Source organism: Tamandua tetradactyla, chromosome 9 (assembly GCF_023851605.1).
Source record: "Tamandua tetradactyla isolate mTamTet1 chromosome 9, mTamTet1.pri, whole genome shotgun sequence".
NCBI lineage: Eukaryota > Metazoa > Chordata > Mammalia > Pilosa > Myrmecophagidae > Tamandua > Tamandua tetradactyla.
This window is the reverse complement of record NC_135335.1, coordinates 40,354,997-40,370,007: the sequence shown is the minus strand read 5'-3', so window position 1 is coordinate 40,370,007 and position 15,011 is coordinate 40,354,997. Positions and strand designations below refer to the sequence as shown.

Sequence of the window (15,011 nt, the reverse complement as noted above, 5' to 3'; positions counted from 1 at the left end):
CTGCAGGGAGTCCTCTGTCCCCAGTCCTCAGCTCAGGAAGCTGGCCCTGCTGGCGCGGCGGGCTCCTGCCTTCTGGGGAGGACGGTCCAGAGGTCTCCAAGCACCTCACAAATACTCTTTTCTATACACCCTTCTCTATTCTGGACTCCTTGTCCCCAATCACGGAGATGCATATCCATAACTTTTGTTTTCTTATCTCAGATTCTAGGGCCAGAACCTACGGAATAATCAATTGGAAAGAAAAAGTTCAAGGCAGTATCTAAATCCAAGGCAAGAAAATGGAACAAACTATCAAAATCTTTGACCCAGCCAGTCTACTTTTAGGAATTCATCCCACAGATAAACTCATACATGTAATAAAAATGAAGTGAATATTTGTACATATGAACACAAACACATATATGTGATTATTAATTTATAGTAGAAGAAGATTGGAAAGCTAAATATCTCTTAATAGGGAACTGGTTTATACATTGTATAGCCATACAATGCCACCCTCTGCATCTTTAAAAAGAACAAGGAAACTTTATAAAATATCAAGATATGTTGCTAAAAGAAAAAAAGCACAGTATGGAACCATGTATACAGTAGGCCACATTTGTATAAAAATGAGGATGACTCTTTTTACATGTGCATAAAACATCTTTAGAAGGATCCGCTAAAAACTGGGAGAAAACTCAGTGGCTGTGAAGTGGTGGTGGGAGGAAGACTTCTTATTGTATACTCTTTTGAACCTTAAGAATAATGAACCATGATAATGTATTGTCTAAAAATAAATATTACATTTTAAATAAATAAATTAAAAGCAGCAAAAGGGCTAGTACTATTCCATGTACAATTGGGTGTTTAAATATAATCTGGGGCAGGCCACGGTGGCTCAGCAGGCAGAGTTCTCACTTGCCATACCAGAAACCTGGGTTCAATTCCCGGTGCCTGCCCATGCAAAAAAAAAAAAGTAAATATAATCTGATAATAACTATAATATTCATCCCTGGACTTTTCTCTGGAAAGTAGAAAGGCAGGAATTGGTGTACCCACCTCACAGATAAGGAACATAAATGGAAAGATCAGCAGACTCATTCAATAAATCACAGTGAGCTCTTAGCAGTATTAACAGTACTTTGATAACCAACCCTTATGTGTCCAGATGGAATTCCAGCTTTCTCTCTGACTTTGTATCTTACTGTGAGATTTTGGGAGAACCACTCTTTCTCTGAAAGAGTATTTTCATCTGTAAAATAATGAGTTTGGAGTATGTAGGCTTTAACATTGATTTCAAGCTCCAAAATTCTCTGACATCTTGAGCTTAAGATCAAGAAAGCTAAGACAATACCTGAGGCCTCTTTTGTTCCCCTCATCACCGCAATGGCACTAATCCTTCAGACAACCCTCCTCCTGTCCTCCAAAGAGAATGAATCAATACACTCAGAGCAGAGCTTTGAATCTATAACAAAAAGCTGTTCTTCTCGCCACAAAACCTCCAGAGTAAAAGAATGCCAGGGATGGGCATTTCAGCAGGACACAGAGATTGCAGGATAATCTGTAAAACAAAAAGGAAAGCTATTAAAGAAATCCTGAAGGCATTCAGGAAGGCGAAATAATAGTTTCTAGCATCAGGAGTTTCTTATTCTACAAATGAAGATTTGTGAGTTAACACATAAGTTCAAAGCAAAATGAAGTATAAGCCCAAAGAAAGAAGTATTAACTAAAAATAAGAAATATTTCCATAATTTAGGAACTTGCTGGTGTTCCTTGCTTTCAGTTAGGAAAAGATTCTACGCTAGGAAAGTAACAAACTTCACAAAGTTAGAAAAGCAGACATTTAATGTGGCAAACCAATATCATTCAGTAAGACTGTCAGCCACCTACCTGAGAATATATGGTTATTATTAAGTATTGTGATGATTTAGAATAAGTGGCAAGCACTACACATAAATGATACAGTTGGTATCATTTTTGTCCGCTTGAATAAAACATTTCTGGGACAGCTGTAGAGCGCGTAAAGGAGGAAATTGCTCCAATAAACTGACATGATTGCTTCCTCAGCAAGGATTCATTCAACATCTATTTACAGTCCAGATCTCTGGGGATACAGAAGTGCCCCCACTGACCAGGTCCCTGGCTTCATGGACCTTACATCCCAGCAAGGAGAGACAGTCAGTCAACACACAGTTTTTGAATAATTCCTTTCCCCAGACACTCCTTTAGGCACAGCAGATTACTGAGCATGACAGTTCTTCCCACCACAGCCCTTACATTCTGGAAGGGGAAGACAAATAATAAACAAGTAGGCAAGCAGAGAGCTTTGGATAGTGTATACTATAGGATAGCTAATGTCTTGGAGGAGTGTGGGAGGAGGTATTCTAAAAAGAGAGGTGCAGGAAGGCTTCTCTGAGGGGTGATGTTTGTGCAGCTCTCTGGCAGATGAGAAGATGGAGAAGATAATTCCAGACCAAGGGAGTAGCGAAAGTAAAGTCCTTGAAGTGAGAACTACCCTAGTGTTCTGCAGCAGCCATAAGACAATCTGTGTGGCTGCTGCCCAGCCAATGATGGGAGAGTAGAAGGATGCAAGGCCAGAGAGGTGGCAGAGCCTGGGTCGTAAGGGACCTTGTAAATTTTCATGAGAAATTTGGGTGCATTTGAAGCATTCTGGGCAGAGGTTAGAGGATTTGAAGGATGAGACTATTATCTGATCTACATTTCTAAAAGAATTTTTTGGCTGATGTGGGGAGAATCTGTAGTGGGATAAGAGTGGAGGAAGGGAGAGCAGTTAGGAGATATAGCAGTAGCCTAGTGGAGAGATGATGATGCCTTAAATTAACATGGTAGCAGAGAGCACAGATAAAAGATAAATTTTGAAGGCAGAACCAATAAAACTTTAGATCAAAGGTGAGTTCTAACTGTAACCGGATATTAAAATGTTTTGGTTAAGGAAGAACAATCCATATAAGATGCCAAAGAGAATTGTGAGACAATCATCTAGTAGAACTTGCAAAAATCACTTAGCTAAAAACTGATTGCCCGGTGGATCCTCCCACCAGAGAGAGGGCAAAACATGGGTCAGATGGGGGGAATACTGTGAAGATTCTTTTGGAACGAATGTCATTGTGAGTTCCTTCTTCCCCTCTTTCCAAAGAGAGGGGTGCCAGATGTCCTCCCCTCTTCAAAAGAAGAGAGAGCGCTTTTAGTGAGACAACCCAGAGAGTTTGCTATAAGTCTCCTGCAGTTAGCAGGACATGGTAGACTCACGTCCAACTCACCAGCTTGGAAATCTAGATCTGTTCTGTCCCATATAGCAGATTAATCTCATGTTGTTATTTAAATTTAGTTTAAATAAATAAAATTTTAAAATTCCATTCCTTAGTTGCACCAGTAACATTTCAAGGGCTCAGCAGACACATGTGGCTAGCGGCTACTGTACTAAACTGCAAAGATACAGGACTTTTCCACCATCACAGAAAGGTCTGTGGATAGTGGTGATTTAGAAGCACACAAACTGGCTGACTGCTTTGGTGCCACACAAAAAAGGACGATTACTATGTTGAGATTGGGCCACATTCCAGAGTTTGTGAAGGAAAAGAATGAATGGGAGTTTCATGTGTGCTAAATGTGTGAAGGCTATTCAGCAAACCTGGTCTGGAGTTAAGTTAAATTCTCAAGAGGATTCCTGGAGAAGCAATGAGATCCCCCAAAAAGTCTCTGTGGAAAGAACTTGAGAAAACCAAAGATTGAGGGGAGAGCACATATTAGAGGAAGGAAGGTGGAACTTGCCAAGTGGGACCTCTGCAGAACTCATGATAACTTGGACTACCTACCAGGCTTGAGGGCAAACCATTTTAAGATAGTACTGGTCAGGAAAGAACCGCCCTGCTCCCCTTCTCCTCCTTTCTCCCTCCATGCCCTGAACCTGACAGGGTCGGAAGTTGCCACACAGTGGAGAGAAAGGGTGGAAGGCTAAAGTAGAGAAGGGAGAGCAGTCAGACCACAAAGGACCACACAGCTCACCGCCAGGAGCCGGGCTACCTGTTGGGGTAGGGAAAATATTTAACTATACAGCAAGTCCAAGGTCAGAGTTTTTATTAGTATATGAATCTAGACATATTTCATGACTCCAGAACTTTCTGTATTACTTAAGAGTGATCTGAAAACAATCATTGACCTGCAGAAATTTTCATCCAGGTGCAGAAGGCCTACTCTCACCGAATTCATTTTAAAGGGCTTAGAAAAGAATATCACAGCTACTTCCTAATTATACCCCATGCATCTTGTTTGTTCCGCAATCCATTACTGAACCTCTGGGACATTTGGTGAGGCAAAATAAGCCAGAAGCAAAAGAACAAATATTGCATGATCTCATTTAGAAAATACAAGAAAAGGGCCTAGGTTGTAAGCTCTTGTAGCAGTCACATTTAGCCCGGAGCAGTAATTATTATTTCTGGGTTTTGCGAGGTTGTTTTATATATGTATACCCTAGTATTTAGAGATAAGAACATAGCTGATCAGGTAGTGGGATTAAGGTAATTCAGAACACAGGGGTAAGGAAGACATTGTTTGTATTTTAGAACTTCACCTACTCTTTGAGACCAAAGAAAGAAAGGTTTATTTTGTCCAGAACCTACATATTCTGCAGCACATAATCTAACTCATCCTGTCTGGATAGATCATTTAAGCAATCCAAACACAGGGAGCCTAGAATAAGAATGAGGGCCTTTAATCCTACACAGCTTAATATAATGTCTGTATAAATCCCAGAGTATATTAGCAGATAATTAAAAAGTATTGGCAAAGTCCCCTAAGGGATGGGAGAAAAAATATGGACCTATTAAACTCTACCACCAGGGAAACCCCTGATACTGTGTCAAACATTAGGGACACCCAAATCAATAGGTCAAGCCCTTGATCTTGAGGCTTGCTCATGTGAAGCTTACATGTGTAGCAGAGAAGCTTAGCCTACCTATAGGCATGCCTAAGAGTCACCTCCGGAGGACATCCTTTATTGCTCAGATGTTGCCTCCCTTTCTAAGCCCAGGTGAAACCATTGCCCTCCCCACTATGTGGGACATGACATCCAGGGATGAAAATTTCTCTGATGGCATGGGAGATGACTCCCAGGGATGAATCCAGACCTGGCCCCATGGGATCATCAATGCCATACTGACCAAAAAGGGGAAAAATGTGTAACAAATAACGCATCAGTGGCTGAGAGAGTTCAAATAGCAACTCTGGAGGTTGCTCTTATGCAAGCTTCAGTTAGACATTGCTACCTATCATAACTTGCCAAACCCCAACCAAAAACATTCCTGCCAATCCTAAAGAATACCTAGAGCACTATGTAAGATTCTATAAAGGTTCCATGCACTAGACTAACTCTCTAGACACCTACAACCTCCAGATGGGTCCCTGGACCAGATAAGTCCTGAAATGCAGAGACCAGCCTCTCCAGAACATCAACTAGCTCCATCCCCCTATCCCATACTGTCGACAGCTCCTTCCAACATGAAAAGGTTAGAATGGGCATAGACCAAATACCCCAAAAGAGTGGGAGAAAGATCATAGGAGATGGCGGAGGTATATAGAGGAGGTAGGCTTTAACAAATGAGTATGAATGCTGAATCACTATATTGACATTTCTTTTAGTTTTCAGTATCTTAGAGCACCTAGAAGTTAAAATCTAAAATTGTGGAATTGTGACCCATACCAAACTCTAAAATCTGTTCTACAATGAATTATTGCGAGGTACTTTGAAATTTATTATTTTGTATTTATGTTATTTTTCACCAAAAAGAGAAAAAAAAAAAAGAGGAGGAGTAAAACAGAGAAGATAGAATTTAACGAATGAGTATGACTGCTGAATCATTATATTGATATTTCTTTTGGTCTCCAGTGTCTTTGAGCAGCTAGAAGAAGAAATGAAAAATGTAATGAAACTAACAAGTACCAAACTTTAAAATCTGTGCTATACCTACTTGTTAAAATGTACTTGGAAATTTATTGCTTTTTTTGTACATATGTTATATTTTACAATTAAAAAAAGTAAAAAAAAAAAAAAACTACAAAAACAAATTTAAAAAAACAATCCATTACTTAGGTTTTTTTACCTGAGCAACCATGTGAATGGAGGTGTAACTGACTGAAATAGGGCAGACTGGGGAAGAAGCAGGGTTCGGGGATAGGGGGAAGAAATCAAGAGTTCTGTTTTGGACATGTTAAGTTTGGGATGCCTCTTAGCCAAGTGGAAAGGTCAAGTAAGCAGACGGTTAAGCCAGTCTGAAACTCAGGGGAGGAGAGGAAAAATTTGAAATTTGAAATTGAAAATCATTAGCACAGAGATAGAATTTAAAGCCAAATGACTGTGATTTGGAAGAAAATATGGCAAGAGAAGTAAAAAAGGCCAAAACCCAAGTTCTGGGGCACTTCTACACTGGAGATGTCAAGTCAAGAGAATCAAGTTCTAGCCAAGGAGACTGGGAAAGGACAGCTATTGAAGTAGGAGGCATGTCAGGAGCATGGGGTCACAGAAGAGATACTTTTCAAGAAGGAAATGGTTCTCAAATGAGACAAATGTTTTGGGGAAATCTAGTAAAACGACCACCCAAAACTATTGGGTCTGGTGAGAGGGATTGTAGCAATCTTTCTAAAAATAGTTTCAGTGAAGTTGTGGCTATAAAAGCCTGAGAGGAATAGCTTTAAGAGAGATGTAAGCAGAGAAAAGCAAGTATAGTCCACTCTTTCATGGAGTTTTCGTTGCAAGGCATGTGGTAAAAATGAGATAGTATTTAGTACAGCCAAAGGAGGACTCTTTGCTTAAGATGGAGATGGTGCTGCATATTTTCATCCTGATAGGAATGATCCAAGTGTGAAAAATTGATGAGGCAGGAGTGTGGATAATTTTTGGAGCTGAGTGCAAAAATTGTGGATTGTGAGAGGACAAGATCTAGGACACAAGTGAAGGGAATGCTTTGACAGGAAAAAGACTGGTTCATTGTAGTAAGAGAGAAGAAAAAATAAAAGTACAGGAGGTTCTGATGGGAAAATGAGGTTGCTGTCCTCTGATTCCTTTTATGTTCTCAATCAGTTATGACCAAGGTCATCTGCTGAAGGCAAAGATGTTGGGGATTTGAAGACAATTGTAAAATGCTATCTGGGAAAATAGGAAAGAGAATTCATTAGGGAACTCCAGCAGGGCTGTTGGGCATGCTGAGTGTCCCCTCAAGATTTGTGGTTACAAGTTTAGAGTAAGAGCAGTTAACACAGCAGTCTTTTTCTCCAACCATGCTTAGCTACTAAGGTATACGCAGTAAGGAGGCCAAGAGTTCAGTGTAACTAGGATGGGAGAAAACATAGCTAGAGAAGAAAAGGCCAAAGACTAAGTTCTGGGGCAATTTTACATTAGACGTAGAAGTTAGCTAGAGAATGAGGCTTAAGCAAAGGAGGTTGAGAAAAGGACTAGTGAGATAGGTAGAAAATCGGGAGTGTCAGGCGAGATTAATGGAGAGGAGAGGCAAGCAAATTTTTTTTTTGATGGACCATGGAATCTAAAACGGGTAATATGGGAAATAAGGACATGTGGGGACAGGAATGATGGACGGTGAAAAGGTGGTAAGGCAGAATACACTGAGGAAACTACTTTCTTCCACCCCCGCTAGAACCCTCTCAGTCAGGAGTTCCATGAGGATTTAGATACTTGGAATGTTAAAGCCAGAAAGGTACCCTAAGTCTTATCTCCTCACTGAGTCTGTTTCCAAGTGGGTGAAATGAGGGGATTGAACTAGATTATAACTAAGGTCCCCTTCAGCTTTGACATTCTAGATTCTGGTTCAAATGTCTAGGAGAGTTGGATTAGCCAACTTTTGGGGGGCAAGGAATGATTTTTTTCATATCCTTTATCATATCCTAATACAATATTTGTGAATATTCATTTAATGACATTGCTTTCCCTTTACTGAATGCGTATTTTAATAAAAATGGGGTGAAAGGCACATCGGAGGAGGGACTTTGGCAAATAGAAAGGCAGCAATTGTGCGCTGCGTTCCTGAAGGGAAAAAGTCATAGCAAGAGGCAGGAAAGATGCAGCAGAGAAAAGATGACAGAACAGCAAAATTCAAATTCTGGCAACTGGTCTTTAGTTCTTTTCAGGGCAACCATCCTTCTTCTTACCCAATCCAAACTGTGCGTAAACCACGACCATTTAACGTCTATGATGCCTCCCTATTCTTTTCTGCTAATGCAAATTGTTTCCATTCTTAAAAGCTGGTCCAAGTTCCAATGTCTCCTAAACTTTCACTAATTCACGATAAAATAAGAAATATGCATATGACTAATTTGGTGCAATCATTGCCACATTTATGTATTATAGTATATCTGTTCCTATCTTTTAACTTTCTGTGCAATTATGTTTCTTGTGAACTGCATAAAACTAGATTATTCATTTTCTAAAAATTGAATTTGAGAAATTGTTACACATACAGGCAGTGGCATATTGGAATGTTTTTTCTGTTTCAGTTTACTTATCTGTAAAATGAGGATGTATTCATAGACTAGTTTAATAGTGATTTTTTTTTTTTTTACATATTTGAGCTTATTGGACCACCTTATTTTGTGCTTTCTATTCATTGTGCTTTGTTGTTGTTGTAGTGTGTGTGTACTTAACCTTCTACCTTGTAGTGATTTGGTTAAGTTTTCCTTAATCCCACTTTCTGGTTTGGAAAAAAGTATATTGTTTCTATTCATTAAAAAGTTGCCCTTAGAACTTTAGGACAGATCCTTGCCTTAGAATATAAAGTATGTGAATTCCCTCCCTCAACAATACCAAGGGCCTCAGAATATCTTAACATTCTCATCTCCCATTCCCATCTTCCAAGTTATCGTTTAGAATTTTATTTGTACTTTAAGCATTCTCCACTGTTTTTTCACTGTCTTTTCTTTGCCTTAAAAAAAAAACTATATATAAAAACATAAAATTTTCACATTCAAATCATGGTTTTTTTTTTTTTTGGGTGCATGGTCTGGGAATCAAACCTGGGTCTCCTGCATGCAAGGCGAGCATTCTACCACTGAACTAGCCATCCACCCTGTCAAACCATTTTTGGCAATAATTACACTTACCATGTTGTGCAGCCAACACCATCATCCATTACCAAAACTTGTCATTACCCCAAACAGAAACTCTACTCATAAAGCAATAACTCCCCCTTTGCCCTCTCCCCTTGGTAACCTCTAATCTACTTTCTGTACTATGAAATTGCTTATTCTAGATATTTTAAATAAGTGGAATCACAGCATTTATCTTTTTGCATCTGCCTTACTTCACTCAATATGATTTCAACGTCCATCCATGTATCAGAACTTAATTTTTACAGCTGAATACTACCCCATTGTATGGATGTACTATGTTTTGTTTATCCGTTTCTCTTTATGGATACCTGGATTATTTCTACCTTTCGGCTATCGTAAATAATGCCACTATGAACACTGGTGTTCAAGTGTATCTGAGTTCCTGTTTTCAATTCTTTGGGATATATACCTAGCAATGGAATTGCTGGTCAAATGGTAATTTTGTGTTTAACTTCCTGAGGAATTGCCAAACTGCTTCTGCAGCAGCTGCACCATTTACATTCCCAACAATACACAAGGGTTCCAATTTCTCTGCATCCTCACCAACACTTAATTTCCATTTAAAAAAATTGAATCTCAGTGAGGGTTAAGTGATATCTCATTGTGATTTTGATTTACATTTCCCTAATGACTAATGCTGAGCATCTCTTCATGTGCACATTGGCCATCTGTCTATCTTCTTTGGAGAAACATCTCTTGACCCTTTGCCCACTGTTCTTCTTTATTACAGAAATTGTAGGTTTACAGAACAACCATGCAAAAATACAGGATTCCCGTATACCACCCTATTTTAACACCTTGCATTGGGGTGAAACATGTTACAATAGATGATAGCACTTATTTTTGCAAGGGCAGGCACCAGGAAACGAACCCAATAGCACATTTTTATAATTGAATTACTAATATTGATTTAATTTAGAGTCCACTATTTATGTAGCATAGTTCCAAGGAGTTTTTAAAAAGTTTTTATTGTTACCATATATACAACCTTAACATTTCCCCTTTCAACCACATTCAGCTATACTTTTCAGTGTTGTTAATTATATTCACAGTGCTGTGCTACCATCACCACCATCCATTACAAAAACATTTCCGTCATTCCAAATAGAAACCGTGTATGTTTTAAGTCTTAACTTCCCATTTCCTATCCCAACCCCATTTTCTGGTAATCTGTATTCCAGATTCTGACTCTATGAGTTTGCTTATTCTAATTATTTTTTATCAGTGAGATCATATGATATTTGTCATTTTGTGTCTGGCTCATTTCACTTAACATGATATCTTCAAGGTTCATCACATTATCATATGTACCGGAACTTCATTCCTGTTTACAGCTGAATACTATTCCATTGTATGCATATCACACATTTGGTTTATCCATTCAACGGTTGATGCATATTTGGTTGCTTCCATCTTTTGGCAACTGTGAAGAATGCTATGAACATCAGTGTGGAGATATGTTTGAGTCCCTGCTTTCAATTCGTTAGGATATATACCTGGTAGTAGGACTGCCAGGTCATATGGCGATTCTATACTTAACTTTCTGAAGAATGGCCAAACTGGCTTCCACAGCAGCTGCACCTACATTGCCATCAGCGAGGAATGCATGTACCTATTCTCTTCATCCTAACACTTGTAATTTTCCACTTTTTAAAAAATAGTAGTATTCTAATGGGTGTGAAATAGCATCTCACTGTGGTTTTTATTTGTATTTCCCTGATGACTATTTTGCCTGTTTTTAATTAGATTGCTTTTCATCTTATTCTTGAGTTGTAAATTCTTTATATAGTCTAGACACTAAATCTTTAGCAGACTACCAAATGTCCTTGATTTGCAATTTTCTCCCATTTTGTAGGTTTTTTCACTTTATTGATAATTTCCTTTGATGCACAAAAATCTTTAATTTTGATGAAGTTTAATTCATTTTTTGTCGTTGTTCATGCTTTTGGTTTTATATCAAAGACTCCACTTCCAAGTCCAAGATCATGAAGGTTTTCCCCTATATTTTCTTCTATAGAGTTTTTTTAATATTTCTTTTTAATTGTGAAATATAACATATATACAAAAAAACCCAATAAATTTCCAAGTATATTTTAACAAGTAGTTATAGAACATATTTTAAAGTTTGGTATGGGTTACAGTTCCATTACATTTTCGTTTTTCCTTCTAGTTGCTCAAAGACACTGGAGACCAAAAGAAATACCAATATAATGATTCAGCAGTCATACTCATTTGTTAAATCCTATCTTCTCTGTTATACTCCTCCCTCTCTTTTTTTTTGTGAAAAATAATATATACAAAAGAGCAATAAATTTCAAAGCACATCACAATTTGTTGTAGAATAGATTTCAGAGTTTGGTATGGGTTACAATTCCACTATTTTAGCTTTTTACTTCTAGCTGCTCTAAGGTACTGGAGACTGAAAAAAATATCAATATAACGATTTAGCACTCATACTCATTTATTAAACCTTACCTTCTCTGTATAACTCCACCATCACCTTTGATCTCTTATATAGTTTTATGGTTTAGGTCATTGATCCATTTTGAGTTAACTTTTGTATATGGTATAAAGTAGCAGTCCAATTTCATTCTTTTCCTTGTGGAAATCCAGTTTTCCCAGTACAATTTATTGAAGAGATTATTCTTTCCTCATTGAATGGACTTGGTACCCTTGTTGAAAATCAACTGGCCATAGATGTGTGGGACCACAACTGCCTTTTGTATCACACTCTTTTCATCTGGGTTCTATTTTGTTCTTTTTTAAGAAAAAAAAAAACCTTTTATTCACACACCAAACAGCCCTTCCAACTTGTACAATTAATGTATAATCAGAGTTGTTTTAATCACCACAATCAATTTTAGAACACTTTCATTGCTCCAAAAAGAAAAACCCCATACCTTTTCTCCCTCCCTATTACCGACACTTAGCATTGGTCTGGTACCTCTGTTATAATTGACAGAAGAATGTTGTAATATTACTGTTAACTATAGTGCATTAGGTATATATTTTTTAAATTAGGTATATTTTTCCCCATATACCACCCTATTATTAGCACCTTGTGACATTCATTTGTCCTCGTTCATGAAAGAACATTCTGACATTTGTACTATTAACCACCCTTGTTGTCTACAATGCAGTTCTCTGTTCCCATGTTTCATCTTTGAGCTCTCCTTCTAATGATGTACACAGCCCTGAACGTCCCCTTTCAACCATATTTCATTCTTACTAAGGAATATCCTTAGGTAAACACTGCTTGCCCATCAAAACACAACAGTGTGAGATCTGGGTCTCACAATCTAGTATCTTCTGTGAGAAACAAGTGGATTTAAACACAATTATCCCACAATTCATTACTAATATATTGTTTTACTTTGCACGGGAAAAAAACAGCCTTGAACAGGGTATGACTTTTAGAAACATTTATTCATTTCTCACTCTAAGATAGAAATCAGCAATGGCCTGAACTGCAAAACCCTGGAATAAAGGCAAAATATGTCTCTATAAAGCCTGCATTTCTATAGAACTGTGACAAAGTGGATAAGAATAACCTCTTGAAGATCAGGTTTTAGCCTTAAGTTATATTATCGCAGGTTCTATCTTAGCCCCATCCCCTTCCTTAAAAACCTAAGGTTTTAACCTGCTTAAATAACTTAATACCATATATTGAAAATGTGCAGTAAAATTGCTCTTTGTAGATGTCATGGGATTCAGACATTTAATATTAATGTTATCAAAATAAAAATATTTTCAGCAGATATTCTTCAAAATTCAAATAGTTAATATTAAATGGCTTCATTCAACAATAACTTTAAGGTTACTTAAAAGTGCATTTTGCAGTTAAAACTCTCTGTTGGGCACGGAAAAGTCAGGTCTGCTCAATGTTACACAAAAGAAATTACAGAATTCTTAAGATTGTGTTGCAGTTCTTATGTGGTCCAAATGGAAATAAACAATGTCCTGTGGAATTCTGCATTTTCAATTGGGTGTAGTTTCAAATCTGTAATATGAAGAACAGAAAAGTCCCCTGCCTGCTGGTATTCCTGGGCCCAGCTGGCCCCCTTTCAAGTAGATATTTATAACAGATCAACTTTGCCACCTATTCATCTGGCATCCAAAGCAGCCAGAATCCTCTTTGGTTAGGATTAGACTACTAACAGTTTTAGAATCTTGCTAGAAAATGTATCCAGCTGCTATCTAAAGCCTTAGTGTGAAATACTACAAAAGGGCTTTCTAGTCATTCCCCACAGAGATCCCAATACAAATACTATCAAGCAAGAACACCAAAAGATAGAACTGTCTTTTCTCAGTATCCTTAGATTACGGACCTTCAGCTTTAATAATTAACAGAGTAGCCATATGAAAGCTTTTGAACCTGCTGTGAAATTTCCACTGAAAAGCTCCAAAATGTTCTTAATGTTCATTATTTTAAAATCCAAAGAACACATTTTCTTTAGAACTTTGTATCTTCTGCCCCTATTTTGAAAACTTGCTAGTCATGTATTTTATTAAGAGCTAATGCTCCAACATTTCCATTTTTGAGAATCTAACCTAAAGATATAATATAAATTGTGGAAAAATCTCTATGCACCAAGATGCCCACTTCAAATTTCCTTATAACTGGAAAAATTTTAAGTAACCTAAATGTCCACGAATAGGGAATGTTTGTGCAAACTGTGGCACATGGTCCAAATGGGCTGTTACGCAGTCATTTAAAAGCTGAAGGATTGATAATTTACTGTGAAAGTGTTTTGTGATAAAATGATGAAATTACGTATGTGTGTATATTATGTAAGGAGGTGGTTCTGTATAAGTGATATGAAATTCTGACTTGCCCAGAATGTTCTGGAGTCAGCAGACACACAGACACCTATTTGCATGAGTAGACTTGCACGAGTATTCTTAAAACATATTTTGTTTTGGACCAAAGAGATCAGAAGATATATGCACAAGTTCCTGGGGATGAAGGACACAAAGGGCAAGGAGGTAACACGGTGATTAATATTACCACCTTGAACTGATTTTCACGCCATTTAGAAAGTTTATAGGCAAAAATAAAATCCCCCTATTACATGCTTTCATAGGGTCATGTACCTTTCACTGTGCCTATCACAATTCTAATTTGTGTTGTTACTTCATTAGTGTCCATCTCCCCTTCTAGTCTACAATATCTATTGGTACAGAGTCTGTCTTTGTTTCATGCACTACTAGACATCCAATCATAATAGCCGAGAGAGAGAGAAGGTAAGAAAGGGAGGGTAAAGGGAAGTGGGAAAAGGTAAAAGAGGGAGAAGGGAAAAGAGAGGAAGCAAAAAATTTTTTGAGGGACTCTGAGTCCAGGCAACAGTCCCACGTCAAACTGGGAAAGGATACTCTCATCATTTCAAGAGTCAACAAGAAGGAGGGATGCTGCAACACCTTAAAGGCTTGCACCTTTGGCCTCCGAGGCAAAGCAGAATCTCCAGCAGGAGCAAGAAGGTGCAGGCAACAGAGCACTGAAGAGGACGGCAAACGCCCAGGAGTCTGTCAGGAGCACAGCCACATATTCAGGCACAGACTTGTCTCTGTATTCTAGGTGGTCTGAACCCTGGGGAGACCCAGAAAAATGCTCCCTATTAAGTAGGAGGGGAATAGAAAGCCAGTAACATAAAGGTGTGAACGCTACAGGAACCAGTTTATAGCCTCAAGATGGTTATATCTGAGCATAGAGATCACAACTAAAGAAAGATGATCAAATTGGGAATGAAATTAATGAACATGATGACTTCCCCCTCTAATGTTCAAGATTAATTAGTTTTATAACTTAAAAAATTTACATATAAGAACAAGTTTGTCTCATTTGAATTGCCATTTTCTTTTATCAGATGCTAAGATTTTTGTAATTCATTGTTTCTGCT

General features: G+C 37.9%; 1 long non-coding RNA gene across 1 annotated transcript in view; it reads left to right on the top strand.

Moving 5' to 3' along the window:
* Positions 1-759, top strand: part of LOC143646064 (uncharacterized) — a 28,398-nt gene extending 27,639 nt beyond the window's left edge. The window contains exon 3 of the long non-coding RNA XR_013157248.1: positions 202-759. This is a non-coding gene — a long non-coding RNA (uncharacterized LOC143646064). The remainder of the gene's footprint in view (positions 1-201) is intronic.
* Positions 760-15,011: the final 14,252 nt, after the last annotated feature.